The 25,374-nt window shown below is 44.1% G+C and overlaps 1 protein-coding gene across 4 annotated transcripts in view; it reads left to right on the top strand.

Moving 5' to 3' along the window:
• The window catches only part of HHATL (hedgehog acyltransferase like), a 464,648-nt gene that overhangs the window by 320,768 nt on the left and 118,506 nt on the right, over positions 1-25,374 (top strand). The window contains exon 1 of one of the 4 annotated variants that reach the window (XM_050780398.1): positions 9,078-9,081. The exons of the other annotated variants lie outside the window; for them this stretch is intronic. The gene's annotated coding sequence lies outside the window, so the exon portion shown is untranslated. Of the gene's footprint in view, positions 1-9,077; positions 9,082-25,374 lie in introns of those variants that run through there. 4 annotated transcript variants of the gene reach the window in all.

Below are 25,374 nucleotides of genomic sequence, written 5' to 3'. Positions count from 1 at the left end.
TATATCCCCCCACAGAGCTCCCTTCCAAACCCTGGTACTATATAGGTATTAATTTTCTACTCCATTAGCTGGAAAATTGGGTCTCTAGCTTTTTAATTAAGACATTGCACTTAAGAGGTATTAGGCAACTAGTACAGGACAATGGTCATCATGTTGGTGCCCAGTTCACAGGCTGGGAAATTGAGGGAATTTTCTCAACTGCACAAAATAAATCGAGAAGACAGTGTGGGAATCTACAGCATTTCTAAGCTTCTGTCATAGTAAAAATCACCTGGGGCAGGCTGGGCACAGTGGCTCATGCCTGTAATCCCAGCACTTTGGGAAGCTGAGGCAAGCAGATCACCTGGGGCCAGGAGCTCGAGACCAGCCTGGCCAACATGGCTAAACCCCATATCTACTAAAAATACAAAAAATTAGCTGGATATGGTGGTGGATGCCTGTAGTCCCAGCTGCCTGTGAGGCTGAAGCATGAGAATCACTTGAACTCAGGAGGTGGAGGTGGCAGTGAGCCAAGATCACACCACTGCACTACAGCTGGAGCGACAGAGCAAGACTCTGCCTTAAAAACAAAAACAAAAACAAAAAACAACAACAACAAACAAACAAAAAATCACCTGGAGCAACTGTTAAAAATGCTGATTCCTGGGTCATGTGTCTGACCGACTGAATCCATATCTCCAGAGATGTGGTCCAGGGAATCTGTGTTTCCAAAGCTTCTCCAGATAGCTCTGATCTTTGAGAAACTTGGAAGAAACCGGCTAGTGCAAAGAGTACAGGGTTGGAAAATGTCAGAAGTCATAGGGATCGTTCCTGGCTCTGCCACTTCTCATTGAGTCAGTTAATTACTTGAGCCTCATTTTTCCTACCTGCAATGAAGTGAGCGACCCTGGCTGCACCAGCTACACAGTGGTGATGTTGAGGGGGCAGCAGTGAGGCCATGGGGGTCTTCTGATTTCTGGGCCCTTCACCTGCTTCCCAGCACCATGCTGACTTTATGAGTAAAAACACTGCTACAGATCTGCCACCAGGAGGGCCTAGGGTGTGTGTGTGTGTGTGTGTGTGTGTGTGTGTTTGCACATCTAGTTCCATGTGTATCCTGCAGTGTAGCCTGTTCAAGTCCCTTACTGGAGTAAGAAGATTCTATCTCATGCACCCTCAGGACACTGCTTTCCACAATTGTCCCTAAGTTGTGGTGGTTTTGCCTTGTATTTCAAACCCTGCATACGTCTCAGCTAGAGGCGAACCAGGCAGCCTCTGCTCCCCATTGCTGCTTCCTCCTTGCTCCCTGAAGTCCTCTAGCTCCTTTGAAGTAAGTGTTCCTCCTGCGTTCTCCTGTTCCTGCCCCTCGTTCACTGAAGATTTTGGCTCCTGGCTCACTATTTTTCTACCACTGTTGGAATAATCATTCTTGGTGGCTTCAGTATTTATTTAGGCAAGTCACCAGCACCCTGGCATCTTGGTTCCTTGAGGTCACCACCTGGAAAGATCTTGTCCTCCACCTCACTTCAGCCTATCAGCTTTGCCATTACTAGTAACTCCACCACCTTAAAAATCTCAATTCTAAGACCCCACTCTTTGAACATCACATCATATCTTTCCATTGTATCCCTCAAGCAGCTCTCTGATGCCAATAATTCTTTGGTTCCACTGGAGTTTCTAAGGATTGGTCCTATCACCCTCACACTGTCCCTCACCTCATGTCCTCACTTCTCTCCTGCCCTGGCTTAGATTCCACAGCCACCATCATAATGATGTCATGCACGCACCCTCATCCCCTGTGCTCCTCCCTCTGACATACTCACCTGGCTACCCAGTCCCAGTTACAACCAACTTTACCTACTTTGCATTTGCACCCAAGTAGCTGTACATATTTAGAGAAGAAAAAAATTTCCACAAAATCCTGTTGACTAGTGTCACTTTAAATTCTTAAAAACTGTTAGCAAGTGCGCCTTTACATTTCTGACCTCTTAGATGACTATTTCACACTTTCTCCTCTCTCTCTAACTCTCTCACACCTCCTCCTTCATTCACCCTCTTAGCTGCTGCTGCTGCTTCCTAGTTCACTGAGGAAATAGAAGCTGTCAGATAAGACCATCTGCAGCTCCATCCCCACCTCTGTCTACAACCGCACTCTGCCATTCCCCATGGTTCTGAACTGTGGGTGCTCCCAGCTAAGGCAGGCCTCTCTACTTGGTTCCTGGATCTCAATTCCCCTTGTCTTGTCTCACTTTACAAGAGACAAGTGATAGGCCAGGTGCAGTGGCTCATGCCTGTAATGCCCAACACTTTAGGAGCCTGAGGCAAGCCAATCACTTGAGCCCAAGAGCTCAAGACCAGCCCGGGCAACATGGCAAAACCCCGTCTCTACAAAAAAATACAAAAAGTTAGCTGGGTGTGGTGGCATGCACTGTAGTCCCAGCTACTTGAGAGGCTGAGGTGGGAGGATTGATTGAGCCTGGGAGGGAGAGGTTGCAGTGAGATCGTACCACTGCACTCCAGCCTGGGTGACAGAGTGAGACTCCGTCTCAGAAAAAAAAAAAAAGAAAAAGAGAAGTGATAATGTACTATCTCTTTCTCCCTCCCTGCTTGATTGCTTACACATCAAAAAAACATATTGTAATATCTCCTCCTTAAGGCAATCTCTCTCGGCCTCTGATTTCCTACCATTTGTTAAAACTGATATTGTAGCCGGGCGCGGTGGCTCACGCCTGTAATCCCAGCACTTTGGGAGGCCAAGGCGGGCGGATCACAAGGTCAGGAGATCGAGACCACGGTGAAACCCCGTCTCTACTAAAAATACAAAAAATTAGCCGGGCGCGGTTGTGGGCGCCTGTAGTCCCAGCTACTCGGGAGGCTGAGGCAGGAGAATGGCGTGAACCCGGGAGGCGGAGCTTGCAGTGAGCCGAGATCGTGCCACTGCACTCCAGCCTGGGCGACAGAGCGAGACTCCGTCTCAAAAAAAAAAAAAAAAAAAAAAAAAAAAAAAAAAAAAAAAACTGATATTGTAATATCTCTCACTTAAAACAATCTCTCTTGGCTTCCGATTTCCTACCATTTCTTCAAAAGATTCCTCAAAAAACTTGTCCAAGTTCCCACTCTTCTCTGCATTACCTTCCCTTCTCTCTTCAATTCACTTTATTGGAAGCATGTTTATTATGGTCTCATATTACAAAATCCTATGATCAATTCTTAGTCCACATCTTAGCTCTCAGCACCATTTGACATGATTGATCATTCCTTCCTTAAAACACCAAATTCACTGTCTTTTGGGCTACCTATATTCCTCGTGTTTCTCCTCTTTCTGGTCACTACTCCTTTAGCTCCTTTATTGGTGTCCCCTCCTCTTCCTGAATGTTGGAGGGGCCTTGACTCAGTCCTCAGATTTCTTCTCTGTTTTCATCTACTCCTATAGTTTCAAATAACATCAGTGTTTTTATGATTTCTAAATATGGATATATTTCTTCCCCAATATTTCCCTCAAACTCCAAATTCACATACAGAAATACCTGTTACACATTCCATTTGACTATTGAATAGACATCTGTACATACGGTACAATAGTAGCAGAAAATGGATATGCATTGAAAGGGGCCCAGATAGCTCAGGTGCAGAATTCTTTATCCTCATAATGCTGGGTCACACTGGACATGCATTGTCTCCAGGTCTTTTATCACCATGGGTATGTATGTCAAACATCTTGGTAGCAGACAGCTTGGTTGTGGTTGGGGTATCTTAAAATGAGCTGGTCGTATAAGCATGCTGGAGCTATGTGGCCAGTGTTAGTAATTGAAATCCCCCTTCCAAGGCTACCCCCAAACCAGGTGCAAACTATCAGTCCAATTATTCTGGCAGGCTGATTCATCTTGTTCCAAAGTAACTCACTGACCCAAGAATACAGAACATCAGTCTTAGTTAGTACATCCCATGGTATCAGCCAAGGGTTATTTGCCCTAGAAATAGGCATGTAGTCAATCTCCACCACTTGCAATTAACCTATGCTATGCAGATACTGTAACAATGGGTAAAGCCATGGATGGTGGAGCTGGCAGAAGCATTGCAAGCAGGGCAGGCACATATTCCAGTAAATATAAAAATAGCTGCTCCTGCCATGATGAAAGGGGTCCAATATAATCCACCTGCCACAAAGTGTCCAGTTAGTTCCTCTGGGGATTGATGTTATATCATCAACAGGATCTTTGCTATTGGTAGGTTGGGCAGGCCAGTCTTGGAGAAGAGAAATCGTTGTTGAGAACATGTAAAAACTTCATCCTTGTCACCATAGCCACTTTGTTTGTTCACCAGGTGTGGCTAGGGAAAGAGGCTGCTGACATCTATAGCTCATCTTGTCTATCAGATTATTAAAAGCCTTGCCTGCTGTGGGCATCTTAAGGTGAGCATTCACACAGGATACAGATATCCTCACACTGTGCCCATTCCGAAAGGACTATCTGCAAATCCCTTTTCCAGACCTTATAGCCGCCAATCTCTTAGTCTTGTTCCTTCTAAATCCCTGACCATTCAACCAAATCATTACCTACCTACCATAAATCAGCATAGATCTTTACTTTTAAACATCTTTCTTTCCAGACAAAATGAACAACCAATGGTCTTGTTTAAAGTATTGCCCAGAGGGAGAACTTCCCTCCCCATTATGTTCTGTATAATGTGTAGCACTCCTTATCTAGTTGGTGCAGCAACCTGTGCAGATCCATTCATGAACTTGGTCTGAGTTTTTTCTTCCTCAGTCAACTGATCATAAATAACTCCCCATGAAACCATAGGTGAAGACTGAGGGAGTGAAGAGAAGTACTATAGGAATCCTGCTTATGCACCTACTGGTGCCTTCAGGACATGACTGAGACCAATATTACTTCTGTCACTGGATGATGCCATGCTGCTGCATACATAAAGCCACCTTTGTGACTTGGGCAATAAGAGAATATCTAGTTCACAATGGCCCGTTCAGATCATGTGGTCTTCTACAGCCAGCCCTAGCAGTGAGGTAGGAACTGCTTCTCCAAAGGAAAGTAGTTATTTCTGGAATAGGGCACAGCTTTGCTTTAAGACCCTACAGTGCTATGCTGTGACTCTCCTATCAGGGTTTTCCAGAGGCTCTGTGGAATTAGTTGCTGGCAAAATTAACAGAAGAGCTACAGGAGCAAAAGTCAGCCACCAGTAGGGTTTACCATTGCACCTGTGTGCAGGGAGTCAGAAAGTTGCTGCTGCTTCTAGTATGTCTGAAATATGTAGGAAACTGCTGCCAACTCCCCAGCAACTCAGCAGCCTTGAGTGAGGTAACTGGCAGGGAAGCCATGGCCTACTACAAGAATTCTGGCCTATGAAGTCTAGGGGCACGTTTTCTGTCCAGAACAGTTTCTGTCAAAGGAAGAATGTCTGTTACCTCCCTTCTGCCTTCTAGTTCTCCATGAATATATCTCTGTGGTGAAGTCTAACCTGCATGCAGAACCCTGTCAGCATGAGCACCTCCCAGGCCCCCGGCTCCCACCACCCTGGGGAGGACAGAGAAGCAGGTGCAAGCGGAGCTGGATGCCAATAGACAATGTCTTGGCCATTTGCACTTTGAAGTTAATGAATAACGTTTGTTTTGCCCAGGCACAATCATGTGGCTTTCAGTCCCTCAGTAGCCCCAAGCTTCTTGGCAAGGCACACAGAGCCCTCCTTGCTGGGGCTCTCTGATGCCTCGCAGCCACACTCTCCTTGCTTCCCTACCTCCTCCCGACCACTCACCCCTCCCCAATTCCCAGTCAGGGCAGCTGTCATCACAAAATGTTTTTATTATCTGTCACCCGTTTTGAAGGAAGATGGAATTTTAAATTCACATGTCAAAAACAGCCTCAGCAGGACTGACTGTCATTTTTACAAGAGATCCCCATCTACCCATACACTCATTAAAAATAAAGCTCACACCACTAGCGTAGCAATTCTGAATGCTTGTTCAGCAAATATTTAAAAATTTTGCTGGTGTCAGTTTATGTCCAGGTTCTTTGGGAGCCGCCTCTCTAGTGTTAAGCATCTCAAGAAGCGTTCAACTCTGCTGGCTTTCATGACTCTCTGAGGAACCCTCTGCACATCCTATTTAACTTCCTGAGGCAGCCTGTGAATAATTGGAAAACAGTTTCTGAATAACCCCCAAGCCTGGTAGAAGGAGCTTGGGTTGAATCATCAGATTGATCTGCGTCTGTGCTGTTGCTCACCAGCCGTGAGCATCCACCAAGTTGCCTGTCTTTTGGGAGCTTTGCTTGTTGTTTGTCATTTCCACTTTTAAGATCAGGATAAAATCCAGGTGTGCTTGATTACTGGGAGACTGATACAAATCTGACCCTCGGACTGGGGACTCCAGAAACAGTTCTTTTCTTGCCAAGCATGTGCATAGCTAGGTGAAGGACATTTCTAACTGCCCGCAAGCATTTCGTTCTACACATTGTTTCCTGTGTATGACTCCCCTTTTGTTTTTTCTTCTGGCCACCCACTGTCACAAATGAACTCCGGGGAAGGGAGTCCCACTTACAGGGTGATGAATGAACAGGGAGGAAAAGGAGAGATAGAGCTGTGAGAATCACTCTCCTGCTCACGACCCCTGGAGGCTGTGATGACCGACTTTGCAGTGTTGCAGTGTTTGTTGCTACCTTGGAGCCTGGGAGGTGAAGACCACTGCTTGACTGACAGGTGGGAAAGGCCTCTGTGGCCCAGTGAGATTAGTCCCAACAATCAGCTGAGGAGAGGCTTCCCCCTTTAGACAGAAGCAGGAGGAGATTGAAAAGGAGGGCCAAGCTGGGTGGGAGGGGTGTCCGTGGCTGGAGACAGGAGGACCTAGTCTCCAGGGAGGTAGGCAGGTGATCCATGTTGCTGAATTACTGAGGCAGAATTGCTGAGCTTGGAAAGCGGGGCAAGTTTCATGTTCCTGGCAAATTTTTTCTTTCTCCTCTTTTGTTCTCTTTGAACCTCCCACCCTGCACACCTGTCTAAAAGGAAATCAATGGCAGCAGGGAGAGTTGGGGTGCTGGAGCAGGGACAGTATTGGGGGGTCAAGGGGAGGCAGCACGTGGAGCACCAAGGGACGGCAGGTGTGGCGATAAGGATGCTTCACCCTCTGTGGCTCTCCCTCCACAGCCTTGGGTGAGATCTGTGTTTCCCCTTCACAGGAGAAGTCAAGCTCTTACTGTGAGAGGCAATACATGTCCTATCTTCTCTTCATCTCTCTTATAGTCGTAAGAAGTGACACACATGAAAATTCTCTGTTTGTATGAGGCCCATGCTAGGTGGTTCATATAAGTCACCTCATGAAGTCCTTCATTGCAACCTTATGAACCAAGCATTTGGATTCCAGCTCTATGACTTCCTGACCTCAGGCACGGTACTTAATATTGTTAAGTCTCACTTCCCTCATCTGCAAAATGGAGATAAATATAGACAACAATAGCAATGCACAAGGGATTGCCGTGAAGGTTAAATGAAATATCGCACAGTATGTTGTTATTATTATCATCCTCAGGTGAGGAAATGAAGAAATAAAATATGGAGTAAAAGTAAAGTGCGTGACTAGAGTAATATTAAGCCTCGAGGTGGAGGAAATTAGCAGAGAAATAAAAGGCAAATATAAAGGTGAATTTAAAAAATATTTTTATTATGGAAAATTTTAAACATATAAGGACAAAGCACAGTGAACCCCCACATACTTATTGTTCAGCTTCTTCTATTGTCAACTTGTGGCCAACTTGATTACTTCTATTCCTGCTCATTCCTTCAATATAAGATTATTTTGAAGCAAATCCAAGACATCATAGCATTTTATCTGTGAATGTTTTAATATATGTTTCTGAAAAATAAGAAATCAAAAAAATCTGAACCAACCATTATCAGATCCAAAAAAATAACAGTAACTTCTTAAAATTAACAAATTTTGTTGTTCGAATTTTGAAGAAACATTTTTAAAAGGGAGAGAATAGTAAAATCATCTAACTTTTTGTTACTTCTGAAAATCAACTTCATCCTTGTGATAGGCAGAATAATGGGCTCTCCAAAGATGTACATGTCCTAGTCCCCCAAACCTGGAAATATGTGACATTTTATGGAAAAAAGGGGGGCTTTGAAGATGTGATTAAGTTAAGGATCTTGAGGTGAGAAGATAATTCTGGATATCTGGTTGGGTCCAAAGTAACCAGAAGGGTCCTTAAAAGAGGGAGACAGGGGCTGGGCGCAGTGGCTCAAGCCTGTAATCCCAGCACTCTGGGAGGCTGAGGCAGGCAGATCACTTGAGGTCAGGAGTTCAAGACCAGCCTGGCCAACATGGTAAAACACTGCCTCTACTAAAAATACAAAAATTAGCCGGGCATGGTGGCAGGTGCCTGTAATCCTGGCTGCTCAGGAGGCTGAGGCACAAGAATCACTTGAATCCAGGAGGCGGAAGTTGCAGTGAGCCAAGATCACACCACTGCACTCCAGCCTAGGCAATAGAGTGAGACTCTGTCTCAAAAAAAAAAAAAAAAAAAAAAAAAAAAAAAAAAAAAAAAAAAAAAGAAGGCAGGAGTGAGAGTCGGGGGGAGAAGTGATGATGGAGGCAGGAATCAGAATGATTCAGCCTCTTGAAGCTGGAAAAGGCAAGGAAATGGTTTCTCCCTTAGAGCTTCCAGAAGAAACACAGCTCTACTGACACCTTGATTTTAGACCTCTGACTTCCAGAACCCTAAGTTAACACAGTTGTGTTTTTTCGAGTCACTAACTTTGTGGTCATTGGGTATAGCAGCAATAGAAAGCCAATATGATTCTATGGTTTCTTTGTTCATGCTTTATAATATTTATCTAGTGCCTGACCCTCAACATTATAATCCTTTGAAATCAGGCAGGTGTTAGTATTACCGTTTTACAGATGGGGAAACTGAGGCCCAGAGAGTTTTAATAACTTAGAGTCCACAAGCCTAGAAAGTGGTGAGGGTAGCATTTGAATCCAGGCTCTCTGTGGTCCCCATCATCCTATAGGGCCTCCCATGGTGCTGAGTGAATAGCATCATCTCTTCCTCAGTAGGGGATTTATTTACAGTCGTGCCTTACTTAATGATGGGGATACATCCGAGAAATGCATCTTGAGGCAATTTTGTCATCATGTGAACATCATAGAATGTATTTAACAAACCTAGATGGCATAGCCTACTATGCACCTAGGCTGTATGCAATATAACCTACTGCTCCTAGGCTACAAACCTGCACAGCATGTTACTGTACTGAATACTATAGGCAACTGTAACACAATGCTAAGTATTTGTGAATATAAACATAGCTAAACATAGAAAAGGTACAGAAAAAAATATGGTATTGTAATCTTATCGGACCACTGTTTGTACGGGACCACCATTTGCTGACCAAAACATTGTTACGTAATGCATGACTGTCCTTGAAAAGATACAAGACTTTATACATCCTAAGAGAGGGCTGATTTAATTAGGTTATTTTTTAAAGTACTTATTGCAGTGAAAAACATTTAAGTTAATGTAGTTTGTTTCTTTTAATTATTAACTTTCCATCAAGTTATATAAGCTCATAATAGAAAGAGCAAAATAGATTTTGTCGTGAAGATCCGCACTCCTTCATTTTTATCTCTTGTTCCACTCCTTAGGAAAGAAAAAACATGTTCAACTCTCAGCTGATGCTTTTGGTATTTACCTCCAATTCTCTAAAGATTATGCTCTTTTCCTACTTCTTGGTTTGTGTGAAATTGGGGTTTGCCTTACACTAGGAAGACGGAGATCAAGCTGTCTTTTGCTCCCTGCCCTCATCACACACACACACCCCATCCTTCCAATGTAATGCAACTATAACTTGGGTTCCATCGATGTTTGACTTTCACTGTGACTGTGAAAATAGTCTTCACAGCTGAGCCACAGAGTGCTCTACTATAGCTTCTTTTTCCTAAACAGTATGTTTTCTTTAATGAAGCATTACTTTTGTTTGTTTGCTTAGTTTCCTATGTACTTACCATTCATTCAACCCCAAAAAGTTTCTCCAGTTGTCCAATTCTCCTCTCAGGATGTTCAGATTCATTGGATTTTCTTTCAGTTCATCTTCTCGATGAAACCCCCTCCTCATGACTTCTGACTGCTTCAGTCTTCGCTGGTCTCTTCACCTCATGCACACCTGTCATTCTTGAATCTTCCTTTATCACCATCAACTTTGCCTCTCTCCTGAGATCCCTTGTTTCCCAGAGCCTATCCCTTCTTTCTTCTTGGTTTTTACCCTTGTTTTATTGAAATTCATCCTCCACAAGCTTTCTTAGAAAGAGTGCATGGGACTCTTGAAATTTTTTGAAATGACACATGTCTGAAATGTCTTTATTTCACCTTGGTATTTGAGATTGATACTTTGGTTGGGTGTAGAACTTTAAGTCAAAAATAATTTTCCTCTAGAATATTGATTACATTGCTCTTGATTAGCCATAAGCCATTTTTGATTCTAGTTCTTTGTATGTCTTTTCTTTCTGGAAGGTCGTAGGATTGTCTCTAACATTTCGAAATTTCACAGTGACATGCCTCAATGTGGGGTCTATTTCCTCCAATATAATGGGGCTTTCAATCTGGAAACCTGTGTACTTCACTTCTAGACAATCATCTTGGATTATTTTGTAGAATTTTCCTCTTTTATGATTTTTGATTCTCCCTGGCATTCCTATTATTTGTGCATCTTGTATTTGTCATTCATTCATTCATTTAATAGTTTCTCCATTTTCTATTTCTTTCACTTTTTCCTCTACTTTCTAGGAACTTTTCTCAATTTTCTTGACTTCTTCTTTCAAACCTTCCATTTATTTTTCATTTCTATTTTCATGCTTTTTACGTCTAAGGGCTTTCTTTGCTCTCTGAATATTTTTTTCCCTTTTTTATTAGCATCCTATGTTGTTTTGAAGATGCAATTCTGGTTTTTTCTTTTTGTGATACGTTTTTGTTAGTTTCTTCTGTCAGCAGTCTCTTTCTTTCTACCTATTTGTTTTATTTACTGTCTTTTCTAAGATGTCTGTTGATCCCTGTTTGGTTGTTTATATTTAAGAAGCTGATTGGAGCATTCCATTAGTTAGGTTCATCAAGTTATATAAGCACATAATATAAAGAGTAAAATAAGGGTTTGTTTGTTTGTTTTGTGGAAATCAGCACTCCCTAGTTGTTACTGGAGATACTGGAGATAATGGGGTTCACCATGGAGCCATCTGGCTGGGCAGGTTCCCTGCAGGCATCACTGATGTCAGGTCTTTCACTCTGCCCTCCTAGGCTGCCCATGTTCCCCAGAGAAGGCTGCTGCAGCCTCCCACCTGGAGTATATAGGCCTGACTGCCCCATTCTCAGAGCCAGTTTGGGAGGAAGGTTGAGGAGTAGGCTGGGTCTCATCTTTCACATGTATAAAAGTTTATTTAAACCTCTTGTTTTCAGTATAGTACTCCTGCCCTAAACTGTGCCTGATGCCCCCAGTTCAGAAACCCCCAGCATTGACCTCTCCAGATAACAGAATGATAGTTTTCTGCTACAGTGACGGGGGACAGGCACCTGGCTGTATGGAGTGAAAAGGAAAGCTGGGGCCTAACTGACTCTTAGGCAGACTTTGAGCCATTTAGCCTCACTTTCCCCTCACTGCCAAGCATCAGTGATGCCAGTTGTTCCTGAGTCTCTGAGGCCTCCTAGGGGCAACTCCGGCTGTGTCTGTTCCACGCTGGCCAAAGAGTCAGCTTTCTAGGGTCTGCTACATCAGGTGCCATGCATCCTCTGCTTTCCCACTTCTAGCAGACTGTCCAGTTGTCTCTTTCGCTTGTCCTTGAAGGTTTATGTATTTAAAAAATTCCTTTAAGATAAAATGGAGGCCATTTAGGGAGGCTGTTTAGAGTAGGGACGTTGGGGTTCGGGGGATCTGGGCCCTAGTTCCAGCCCCATGGTTTACTAGCTGTTGGATCCCCTGGAAAGTTGATCATCTCAGTTTCCTGATCTATATAAACAGGGCAATCAGTAGAGAAACTGGGAATTTGATATAATGATTGGGTTTATATGAGGATTAAATAAGATGTCCCCAGTGCATGGTGTACACTCAATAGTCAATACATGCTAGCTAGTATATCTCAATAATAGCAATAATACTTTTCTTGATAAATATTAATATGACATACACTCTGGAATAGATTGAAATCCTGGTAAATAAAGATTTGTCAAAGACTGTCTCTTCCCTGGAGCAAAGACTGTCTGTCAAGACTACACACCCACGCACCCACACACACACGCATGCACACAAACACACACACAATTTCTATATTGTCTGCTATGGTCTAATTTAGCACATTCTATGATTAAGGAATATCTTTCTAAAACTTTGTTGAGCAAGGAAGAGAAATGGGTCAACCACTGGAACATTGCACAGCCCAATCCACAGAAGCAGGCTGCAAATATCAATTGTAGTTATTAGTGAAAGACTTCGTACGTACAACATTGAGCATAGTTTCTGGCAAACAGTAGGTGATCCATATGTGTCCTCTGACATTGGATCTGTGTTCTTACTCCTCCTCTCTAGAATATAATTGGCCTGCTCTGTTTTGCCATAGTGGATTCTTTAGAAGCTTTAAAGTGCTTGTTGGAACACAGTGTGATCCCTAGGATGTTTCTCCCCCTCACAGAAAGCTACAGTTTCTAGCTTCATGTGCTTTAGAATAAGATGCGCAAGTCAGAGTGTAATCCATTTAGATCCTAACGAAAGTCACTGGCCAGGACTCAGCCTTTAGGAGGTCTCTCCCACTGAGTGTCTTGAAGGGGAAATGTAAGTAACAGTTTCCATGACTAAAAGGTAGATTTATTTCCATAGAATTTTATGTTATACAGTGATCTCCACCCAGTGAAATGGGGCCTAGCAAAGAAACCAGGAAATTGCTTACACTTTCCCATGAGACTTGGCCTTTGAAATACTTACAACTCTGGTCACTTTTTGCGATTTCAGATAGATTTTCCTTCCAGAACATTCCAATGTATTACCTCGGCAGTAAATTCTTGCTCCTTCCGGATGTGCTGTCGTTTCAATGCTGGCTTTCATTTTCTTTAGCTTTTTTCCGAGTTCAGGATCATATGTCAGTTTTAAGCCAGTTTACTTTGATCACTTTACACAGCCAGCAAAGAATATGGCATAGTTCATCCCTTCTTATTTTTAAATGAAATTTTAAAATAATCTCTTGGTTTCATTCATTCCTGGGGGGCAGGGGATGACTTTCTTTAGATGAATTGATATAGATTGAAATACTGAAATCTGAAAAAAAAATTCAAGATTTCATGCAGGTCTTGGTGTAGGCATTTATGAAATGAAGGGAGTCAAGGAATAGTTTGAAGAACAGGAAAGGTCCAACATCAGTCACTGCATCAATTAGCATTTATCACAACAATGCTATGTAACAAACCACTCTAGACCTCAGTAGCCTACCATAGTAGTCATTTATCTTTCTCTCCCATGTCTGCAGGTGACCTGATCTAATTTGGGCTCTGTAGGACTTGGCACTAACTAACGCTGGGTTCAGGTCTGCATCATTGAGTTTTTCGCTTTTCTGGGACCACTGAGCTACCCTCAGAAGCTCTTCTCATGGCAGAAGCACAGGAAGGCAAACCCAACCACATAAGTATATTTTATGTCACATCTGCTAACATCCCATTGGTCAAAGCCAATAACATGGCCAAATACAAAGTTGGGAGGCAACAGGGGTAGACATCAACTATGGGGCCAAAATAAGATACAGGGCCCAGCCAACATCGGTGGAGCGAGGAAGCGTGCTCCCCCCATGAAAGTGTGGTGGGGAAATGAATATTTGTTAGCAGTCATCCTTAACTAGTATACTCCAGAAGCTCCAATAAGAAGAAATCCTATAATGCAGATGTCTGTTCTTTTAGATGAGTGGTTCTCAAAATATGGTCCCTGGACCAGCATCATCATCACCCGGGAACTGGTTAGAAAGCTGGTCTCTGGGCCCCACCCTAGACCTACTGAATCAGAAACTCTGAGGGAGGGACAATTATATATAGAGAGAACACTCTGCTCTTTTGACTTTAATACAAAGGGATTGAGTTTACATTGACAAGGGATGTATTATTTAACACGGTTCAGCTGCCCCCTAACCATTTTCACCAAGGGAACTTGTTAAATGCAAGAGCTGCTTAGCTCCAATGCTTTATTTACTCTATGGCCCTTTATAGGAAGCAGAAAGATCATGAACATAAATATAGGATTTACAATTTATCAGTTATGTGACTTTGGCCAAATAACTTACACTCACAAGATTCCCAGTTACTTATCTATAAAACAGGGCAGTAAACACTGTCCTTTTCTGGGAAGGTGCCTGAAGTGCAGACATGGACCCTCTGGCCACAGGTGATGAATCCAGGATGGACAACTCATCTGTCTTAGGTTCTAGCTGCTGTAACAGATTACTACAGGCTGGGTGGCTTAAACAACAAACACTATTTCTCACAGTTCTGGAAGTTTGGAAGTCCAAGAGGTGGTGTCCAATAAGGGCCCACTTCCTAGTTTGCAGACAGCTGTCTTCTGCGGTTGCCCATCAATTGCTTACACTTTCCCATGAGACTTGGCCTTCAAAATACTTCCAATTTTTGGTCACTCCTCACATGGAAGGGAGGAGAGAGAGAGATCCTGTGTTTCTTTCCCTTTTTATAAGAGCACTAATCCCAGGATAAGGGTCCTACCCCATGATCTAATCTAATAATCTAATCCTAATTACCTCTCAAACGCCCCACTTCCAAATACCATCACATTGAGGATGAGGATTTCAACATATGAGTTTTGGGAGTGCACAAAGATTCAGTCCGTAAGAGGATCAGAGTGAGCCAATCTGCTTGTCTTTTTGAGGAGTCTGGGATTTTGCAATGAGAAACACAGAGACTGGAAGACAGCAGAGCCGAGTCTCTTTGATGGCAGAGTTCTGGAGAGGAGAGACATAACTCCCAGTGATGAAGCAGCTGGGTCTTCTGTTGGTTCCTGGCCCTCTGGAATTGATGAGTTAACATGAGGACTTCTAATAAACTTCCCTTTTGCTTGAGCTAGTGTAGTAGATTGAGAATACGACTGGCCACATTCTTTAATATCCCTCCTCTCAAGAGGCAGGGTCAATACCCTCCACCCCCAGATTCTGTTAATTGGTAATTACATAACTATTAGAATACAGTGGAAGTACCTTGTGCCATTTTCCAGGCCCAGGCCTTAAGAAACTGGCACTTATACTTTCTTTCTCATGGTGCCTGCTCTTAGAACCCAGCCCCCATGTTGAGGAGATGGCCAAGCTGCCCACAGGGGCACCCAAGTGGAGAAGAATGAACAGCCAGCACTGCCTAACCAGCAATATGAGTGAGCCACTTTGGAAGTAGATCTTCCTGCCTCAATCCAGCTGTCCCAGTTGATGCCATGTGGAGCAGGCATAAGCTGACCCTGCTGAGCCCTGCCAAATCCCAGACTTGTGAGCAAACAATCCTTGCCGTTGGTGTAAGCCGCTCAGTTCGGAGTGGCTTGTTATGCGGCTATGGGTGAAGAGAGTCACCAGCTACAGTTTTCTTTTCTGTTGCTCACAAGCAGAGGAGCAGCAGCACAGAGATTAAGCACTTAAGTTCTGGAATCAAATCCTGCTTTGCAACTTGCTAGGTGCGATTTTTGGGCCAACTGTGACATCTTTATATAATTCAGTTTTCTCACTTGTCAAGTAAAAAGAGAAATAGAAAAACAGTGGCTTTTCATCAGGTTGCTGTGAGAATGAAGTGAGATTATGCATGTAAAGTATTTAGTGTAGGTCACCAGCACAGTGAACAGTAAGCACTAAATCTATGCATTAGCAGCACTCCATCTTATTAATATAGAGATGAGTTTCAGGAATGGGCTGCAAGGTAGTGCACCATAATACGTGGAACCAGCTGAGTTGAGGTGCAGTGGGAAGAAGTGAGGCATCCCTGACCCCAGTGTGGGGTGCTGACAGACCTTTTACATACAGGGACAATGCAGTCCATTAGATGACCTTTTATTGTCTCCCAGAAGCCAGACCATGTGGTCAGTGGTGGAGACTTGGGGACAGATCAGCAAAATATCAGAGTATTTCAGGGATTAGAGATCATCTACAGACTTTAGTAAGTGCCTCAAGAAGGACACAAGCTCCAGGCAAGCTGGGATGGTCACTTGAAAGCAGTGTGACAGCAACAGAATGGATATATAACTTTGGCAAAGGAGAGTCTTGCTGTCAACCATCTCAGGCCACTGGGAGTTAAATAGTTAGGGCTTGCTAAATTTCAGAGGCCACATTCTCTGCTGCCCCTAAATAAGTGCCTTGATGAACACTGTAGGCCCCCGTAATAGAGATGCCTGGGAGAAACTAGGGAAGATGGCAATGCTGATTTTGTACCAATCTCAATACTTCCTGTTATGACACTGGGGACTTTGCCACCACCAAAGTGGCTGTTGGCTCACAAGTTCTGCTCCCCTGGGAACAGCTCATGAATCCTGTATGGATGAGCCCTCATAGGCTTGTCTACAAAAAACATACCCACCCCCTTGACCACGCCTGATGGATCCAGGGGGAGAACCCAATCTTGGCTGTATCTATCACACTCTTTGTCCTTGAACTGAGAGATATAGACCTTGGCGAGCTGAGTCATGGTAGTGTCAGTGCACCAGAAAGGTGGTCAGCAAACCCACTGCTGAGTCCACAGATCTGCCAAAGTCTCCTGCCTTTCTCCAGCCTTGGTTGGAATTATGACTGAAGCGATTCTGAGGCTCTTTAAAATTACTAGGCTGCACAGGACCTCACCATGTATCTGTTGGCATGTGTGACTTGCTGTGAAAATATCAGGCCCAGATAACAGTCTAATTGCCTCACTTTCTGCAAGCTAAACACAGTCTAACTGCATTAGTGAGACACACACACACACACACACACACACACAGAGTCGTGAATCACTTAATGATGGAAACACGTTCTGGTAATTTCAACATTGTGTGGACATCAGAGAGTGCATTTGCACAAACCTAAATGGTGTAACCCATTACATACCTAGGCTTTTGTATTTTTCCCTGTCACTCTGTGGGACATAGTATTTGCCTAGTATCCCTACATGTAAGGGAGACAAAATAGGATAAAACTCAGAATGGCCCCTGGTATACCCAAAGAACTGCTTGGGGGATAGTTGGTTTTCAAGCTAGCTGGAATTGGTTTCTCTGTTTTGCCACCCAAGGAAACTTAATATAACAGAGATTTTTGAAACCCAGAAAATGATCTACCCCATAGGCAGACAGTGAGGGTTAGAGGAGATTACATAGTCAAGGTTACTAGCCTAGTTCCTGGACAAATTATGCTCAATACACACCCTATTCCCTGCTTCTCCTGGACACATGCTTGGGAGACTCACTTGTCACCAAGAGGCCAGACTGCTCTGGAGTCCTGTCCTACTGCTTCAGGACCCTGCAGCCCTCCACCCCATCTTATTTCCATGCCTAATGCAATTTTAGAGCATGATGTGTAGTAAGCATGGCTAAAAATTCTGGGAGATTTATTACATTCCCTTGTTCTATAGATCAGGGACAATTTTTAACAAATCCTTGCTTTTGCTGAACGATTTAATATGCCATTGTCTAGGCAACAGAATTGTCTTAAATTAGATTTTAAAACTAATATAGGAAGAAACTTTCCCCTTTCCTTGCCAACATTACTAGATAAGGCCATAAGTCCTGATCAAGAACAAAATTTGCTGGTGCCTCATGGTGAGCTTGAAGCCGGATTCTCTTTTGCAGCAGGCAGGCTGGCACCGTGTTGAGGTGGTTGAGACTACCAGTGGGAAGTGCCCACAGCCACCACAGGGCCAGGTGCTGCTCATACAGAGAGACCCCCACCAGAGGACACTGACTTTGGAGAATGAGTCACTCGTCGGGGTCTGGCCCTCGGCCATGTAAGCTCAGAAATTCAATCTTTTAAGTTCCAGAAGTTCTTGGATGCTTGGATAAACAAGCAGTGAGGGACCTGAGAACAAACTGGAAAGGAAATCGACTAATTCTAAGCAGTCTGGAGGTTCACATCAGCCAGAGGAGCACATGTTCTCCCTGGAGGCATTGATCCTGGGAAGCCGTGTTATCCCACAGTGGCTTGCTACCCAGGAACTGGCAATGCGGGGCTATTGATGTAATGTGATGTTTTAATGACCCCAGGCTTCCCAGGGCAGAGAGTGGGCAGGCACCAACAATGTGCAGCCTCTACTTCCCCTCTTTCAGGCTTCCCTGGTTAACTGTGGCCTCTGTCGATGGACCCATTTTCCTTGCAAAGGGTGAATTCCACTGCAGGCCTGGAACTTGTTCTTGGGCCTCTGCACTTCTGCACATTCCTTAATGAGCTGATTTTATGCTTTAACTCTCAGGACAGCCTTAATTCCTTCCATTCCACAACCTTGAAGGGTCTCTTTTAGTCACCCTCATGTGGGTAGAATCTTGGTTTTGACGGCACGTGAAGGTGGGGAGGATTGTGGATTTGGGTTGCAGTCGGTGCCCGTCTGAGTAGTGTGATAACAGGAGTCACTGTGGGGTGCTGTCGCTATACACCTCAGAATCATGAGCTCCTTTCATCCTTCCCACAATCCTGTAAGGAAAGCACTAGTATATTTCCCAATTGGCTGAATTCTTTCCATCTTTATAACAACGTCTTAAAAGAACATCCGATGTCCCCGCTCCAACTTTCTGCTGCTGCTGCTGGAGCCTGAAGATAAAGAGGGGGAGTTAAAGGGCTAGAGAGAAGCTTAATATATTCTCTAATAAGGAGAACTCTGATGAGCATATTCCTCATGCTTTCTTGGTCATATTACAGAGCATATTGTCATGAATATAAGGAGAATGCGTTCTCCTTATGCCTCCTCAGCCTCCAGCCTGCCTCTCTCTAGTCCTGTCTCCCCACCTCTTCCCTCAATTTCCCTCTCTCTGGGCACTTCGGTCTTCAGCCAAAAAGCAGAGTGCTAGGGCAGACACAAGTTGCATATTTCATAAAATCCCATTATGTAAACAAGATGAAAACTGGCAAATGAAAACAGAATACTTAAAAGAATCAGATGATTTGGTAGCTCGCTCATTTGGCAGATGGCTCTCAGTGTATTGGGCAAACTTAGCCATTTGGCTTGGCTTTTGACTGTCTTTAGGTAAAGTAACCAGGGCTTATTTTCCAAATAAGGGAAGCAGAAGCTAGAGAGGTTGAGACAGTTGCTGGATGTCACAGTGACAACTGTTAGATCGACATTTCTACAAAAGTCTGTCTGAAGCTGAGTTGGTGTCTTTGTGCCACTCAGCAGGATAAGAGCACAGGAGAGAAGACAGGATAGAACTCAGAATGGCTCTTGGTATAGCTGAAGAACTGCTTGTGAGGGGAATCCTTTATTTTTATGCACCAAAAAGTCAGATAGTAGGCCAGGTACAGTGGCTCACATCTGTAATCCCAGCACTTTGGGAGGCTGAGGTGGACGAATTGCTTGAGCCCAGGAGTTCAAGGTCAGACAGGGCAACATGGTGAAACCCGGTCTCTACTAAAAATACAAAAAATTAGCCAGGTGTGGTGGTGCACATCTTTAGTCCCAGCCACTCGGGGGAGCTGAGGTGGGAGGATGGCTTGAGGCTTCAGTGGGCTGTGATCATGCCACTGCACTCCAGCCTGGGCAACAGAGTGAGACCCTGTCTCAAAAAAATAATAAAGAAAGTCAAGTACTATGAATGCCAGAAAGGAGAGAAAATAATTGAGGTACAATTAGAAAAACCTAATTTATTTCTAAGAAAATATGCAATGCAAGGTGTGATACTCTGTGGTTCCTGTCACTTGGGACCAGTGGCCAGGATACAGCAGGGACAGGTGGGGACTGAGGTGAGCTGAAGGGAGGGCCATATCAGTGTTGTTGATTCTGTAATTTTTCAAAAACAGCGAAAAACCCTGATTTTGATATTAAATCTCCCAAGTTGTAAGTGTAACTTCAAATTAATTAATTCTGGCTCAGGATATCAGTGGCCTTGACAGTTGGTTGGCATGAAACCATCACTAAATCCCAAAGCTGAATGAAAAGTACAGGTTTCATGTGGTGCTGTGGGGGATAAAAATTCTGACTACAGTGAAGAATAGATGAAGAGGTCAAGAAGTACTAACAAGAATAACATTTTACCACTAAAAGGAAATCCATTTCAACTATGTCACCCAGCACTTGGAGTGAATAATTTAAAGGATAGGTTTTGGAACCAGAAAAATCTGGTGCTGAATCCCAGCTCTACCACTGATCTGCTCTGCAACCCACAGCAAATCAATTAACCTCAGTGCCTTTGTTTCCTTGCTTTTCTTATAACTTAGTGCATTGAATTCCTCAGGAATTCAGGAATCTGAATTTCTGAGCTTTCAATGCAGTAAGTTATATGAAAAGCAAGATAAGGAGCAGATGGAAGGTTCTCAAACAATGGTACTTGCTAAAATAGCAATAATGAGAATTATTATTGTGATAATAATGATAACTATTATCAGTACATTTATAAACCTCGAGGAATGCTCTACTGGGAACTCGGCTTCTAGAAGTTCTTTTCCTGGGTGGTTTTCCCATGAGGATGATGAGGCACTTTGGTGTCACTTTTTCATTTCATAATCCTTACATTTAGAAGTCACAAAGCCTAGCATATATATATGTGTGTATATATATAATATATTATATATTATATATGTATTAAATATAATATATTATATTATATATATATTATGTATAATATATATATTAGCAAATATATACATGTATTTGTATTTCCATCTGCAAAGCATTCAGGGAACTCAAGCAATCCATTCAAATTCAAACCCAGTGGGAATTTCTGACACTGGATTTTAACAGCTTAAGGCATCTCAAAAAGCTTCTATCCACTGACCTGTAAGGGAGGGTGTGCTTTGGGAGGATTCACACAGAATTCAGCACCTTTCTGATGCACAAGACTTCTTAATTCCATTCTTCATCTCTTCCTGGTTGCTCATGTCTTAGTGTGCTATTCAGCTTAGCCCAATCTGTAGTCATTGCCGATGATGAGAAAAGTGGTCGTCCTTAAGGTTCTCCCCCCAGGACTGGCACACACACGTGCACACCGTCGCCCACTCCCATGCTGTGGTTAAGGCTAAACAGCTTGTACTAAGTGCTGGGTAAGGGTGTGTGTGTGAAATAGTGACCCTTGTGTTTTGGAAAGAGTAAGAAATTCTCTCAACACAGTCCCACATTGCCCTAGGTCATCCCAATAGAGAGAAAGCTGATCTGGTACAAATGTAGCTGGCACCCAGGAATATAGGGTTTGAGGCTTCCGGGGCAGCTGATGACAAATGTCCAGGACCCTCACCTCATTCCTGACTCACTTTCCACCTTCCCAGCCTCCCTCCACCAGCTCCAAGCTTTTAGGTTTTGCATCCTAATTAATTTTTTGTTTTTATTTTGAGACAGTTTCACTTGTAGTTCAGGCTAGAGTGCAGTGGTGCAATCTCAGCTCACTGCAACCTCTGCCTCCAGGGTTCAAGTGATTCTCCTGCCTCAGCCTCCCGAGTAGCTGGGACTACAGGCACTCACCACCATGCCCAGCTAAATTTTTTTTTGTATTTTTGTGGAAACGAGGTCTCACCATGTTCACCAGGCTGGTCTCAAACTCCTGACCTCAAGGGATCTGCCCTCCTCAGCCTCCCAAAGTGCTGGGATTACAGGCATGAGCCATTGCGCCCAGCCATGCATCCTAATTCTAGCCCAGTTCAGACGTAATATCACAGCCCCCGTTTCTCCTGATGAGCTTTGGACCCTTGTAATACATGATGTGGGTGCCCCACGCTGACCTTTCCCATGCACATGGACCCCATATGTCAATTCCCAGCAGCTGCAACTTGCTGTCCAAAGCAGGCTTTCTCAGGCTTCTTGAGCCCATTAAGCTGTTGCAAAGAGCAAGTTGTGCTGGAAAGTTAAGCCCCACTCCCCAGCAGCCACGACCAATGGTGAATGGGAGTTGGGGTGGATAAATACCTCAACTTCCTCACCCTTTGCTGGGGGGACAATGCTGAGGCATGCTCCACCCTGACTCTTAAAGGTGCCCAGTGGGTCTGAACTCTCACTGTTCTCAGGGATAACCTACACATTAAAGTCCTCTGTATCACTGTCTTCCTTTCTGTAACTCACTTCCCCACTCTCATACTGGTGTTTCCTAGAATCACCACCAAATCAACTCCTTGTCTCAGGGTCTGCCTCTGGCAGCCCTCTTTCTTATCTTATGCAGTAACACAATATCCACTAACCATCACTATATGTCAGATACAGTATTCATCTCACATCAACTCTTTGAGGCGGGTGCAGTGATCACTCCCACCCGACAAATGAGAAAATGGAGGCCCAGGACAAGCAAGTGGCAGAGTTAGGATATGAATTCAAATCTTTCTGTTTCTAAAAGTCTTTCCTATCTCATCACATGATGCTCACCTGATTCTTTTCACTCTGGGTCTCTCCCCTGCCTGGCCAAGCCCTGGCTACCAGGACAGAAATGGACATGGCTGACCAGTTACCATGACACCAATTATCACCAGAAGTAGGAAATTGTCGTTCAGGAACCAATTGTGCTGAGACAGCTGGCTCCAGCCCACAGAGGCAGGCAGCACTATTATTTTAAGAATCCTCCTGGCCACAGAATAGCAGCCTTTGTGACTGTGGAGGTTGGCACAGGAACGGTGATGCCCTCCCTATTAACAGGCTGTGTAGGAAGACCCAATGGAAAAACCCAGCTTGGAGGCTCTCTAGTCTGTTTTGCCATGGAACGTTCTATCCTTGTAAAGAATAGAGAACTGACAATTTGGAGGTCTGGAGTCCAGTTCCCATCCTTCCCTTTATTGTCTGCATGGGTTTCAGATTCCTGCTTCCCTACACCAAACCTCAGTTTCATGGATTATATGTACTGAGCCTGCAAGCATAAGCCATTGTGGTCCCATCAGCTGTAACATGAAGAACTGAGTGAATTTTAAGTGTTGGGTGCTTCATCTGGTGTTTTTCAATAATGTTTGGTCTGTGGTTGACGCCCAGGTCTTGATGGTTGCCCAAGACCCAACTTCATCTTTGGACAAGGTGAAAAAATCATGGCTATGTTTCATCCAGATCAAAGGAACCACGTGATTGGCCAGAAATATATTTCTATTATGTACTCGGATTCTAGGAAAGATGGATATTTGTTCATTCCTGCATTCAAATAACCAATAACCCTTTAGAGCACACCCTTGTTCTAGGTCCTGAGCTTGGCACATGAATACAAAAGTAGACAACACAGGACCCTTGATTTCAAGTGTCAGGAAATCCCACTGGAAAGTGATTAATAGGGTTGAGTGAGATTGAAAAAGATTTGGGATTTCTCTGATTCCCCTGAGTGCTGGTCTCCATAAACTCTCCTCTAGTAAGGTAATAAACCACAGCAGCTCTTCAGAGGAAGGTAAGCACCATCCAGACTAGGGCAACTAGGGCAAGTGCATCCAGTATTACAGAGGGGAGATGGGAGTTCCAGGGGAGAATCAGGAAGGGCTTCCTAGAAGAGGAGATGTTTAGAAGGTTCACAGGACTTCAGCAGTTGAACATGGAGAGAATGCTGCCAGCAGACCAAATGTGTGCAAAGTCCTCCAGGGAGGAACGAGGGAAACCTGTTCAGGACACAAGTTGTTTCAGCTGGATGCAGCAGAGGCTCCCTGAAGACAAAAGGAGATGGGGAAAAGGCTGGAAACGACCATTCAGATCGTATGAGGAAAGTTCTGAATTCAGATGGAGGCATAGTCAATTCTGGAGAAGAGATTTGGTAGATGAACTCTATCAGTCAGCATTCTGAGTTGCGAGCAACAGAAATCCATTCCCAGTAACTTTAGCAAAGAGAGGAATTTGTTAGAGGAATGTGGTAAAGCCTGAAGAATTGAAAGAAAAGCTGACCAAGTGGGCCTCAGAAGATACAAGTACCAGGACATGTAGAAGGAAACAGTGACAGTGAGTAATGAGCAGTGTATTAGTTAGGTATTGCTGCAATAAAGCTTCCTAACAAATAGTCCCCAAATCTTAGTGGTTAACAATAAACATTTCATTTTTCTTGTTTATTGGTGTAGAGATTGGCTGGTGTGACTCTATTTAAGGCCACAGCTGAGTTTAGGTCTGTAAAATGTATCTCTTTGTTCTCCCTGGACCAGGGGCGACCTGGGACTTTTCTTTTCATAACAGAGGGCAGAAGAACCAGCCAAACCACAGAAGAATATTTAAGGCCTGTGTTCTGATCAGGCCCAGTAATATTCCCTTGGCCAGGGCATGTCCTGGAGAAAGAGAAGGAAAAATAAGGAGGTGGGAGTCCATGAAGGGGGTGTGCGGAGGGGGAAGGGGATGGGGTTTCAAGGGAAAATGTTGTAACTACTAAATAAGGGCAGTGTTGCCAGTGGGATTGCAATATACTGAAGTCCAGCCAGCCAGCTAGAGTCCCTTCCTCTACTCAGAATCTTAGTGACTCCGGAACTTTAGTGACTTCAGCTTTTCCGTACTTCTGATGATGGATGCAGAACATCCCGGAAGTGTTATTATCCCCCAGCTTCACAGCGTGGCAGCCCCTGAAGTCTTTGTTTTGTTTTGTTTGAGATGGGGTCTCGCTGTGTTACCCAGGCTGGATTTGAATTCCTGAGTTCGAGCAATCCTCCCACCTCTGTCTCTGGAGTAGCTGGGATTACAGGTATGCGCCACCACACCCAGTTCTGGAGTGGTTTTACACATTCCTGCTCAGACCCAGGTGATAAAACTGAACTTGCAGGGAGCAGCCTGCATCCCCAAATGCTTGCAGGAAGCCTCAAGCCTTGTGGACCCCCAGAACAGACCAGGGACCCAAGAGATCAGATCACACAGGGGTTGTGGGGTAGGGGAGTTAAAACCTCTTTTCTGGATCCAAGTCAAAAGCATTCCACTTGCCATTGCCCCTCCGGATGGTGAGCAAAGCTCCCAAAGGTTGCGGCTGAAGCCATCAGCCCTCCACAACTCTGTGTCCGGGCCTCCGAGAGCCTGGGGTTCCTCTGGGAGGACAGCTTGGCAATTGCATCCTGCTAGGCGTTGCGCCTTTGGCTGCTCTCTAGTTCAAACATAAAACTTTTTATTCCAACTGGTGATTTTCCTCTCTTGGCCAGGGCCAAGGCTTCTGTTTCTATAAGCAGAGCCCTGGTTGCTAGGTGACAGCCTCACTTCTGGTTCCAGAGGCAGCTAAGGCAGAAATGAACCAAAGAGATCTGAAGCCTTCCCTTTAAAGACAAAATATGAAACCAAAAGAGAAAATAAGACCCTAAATTAATTGGAGAGT

This window comes from Macaca thibetana, chromosome 2 (genome assembly GCF_024542745.1).
Source record: "Macaca thibetana thibetana isolate TM-01 chromosome 2, ASM2454274v1, whole genome shotgun sequence".
Lineage (NCBI taxonomy): Eukaryota > Metazoa > Chordata > Mammalia > Primates > Cercopithecidae > Macaca > Macaca thibetana.
Note: the sequence above shows the minus strand (reverse complement) of the source record. Positions and strands in the feature narration are given on the sequence as shown.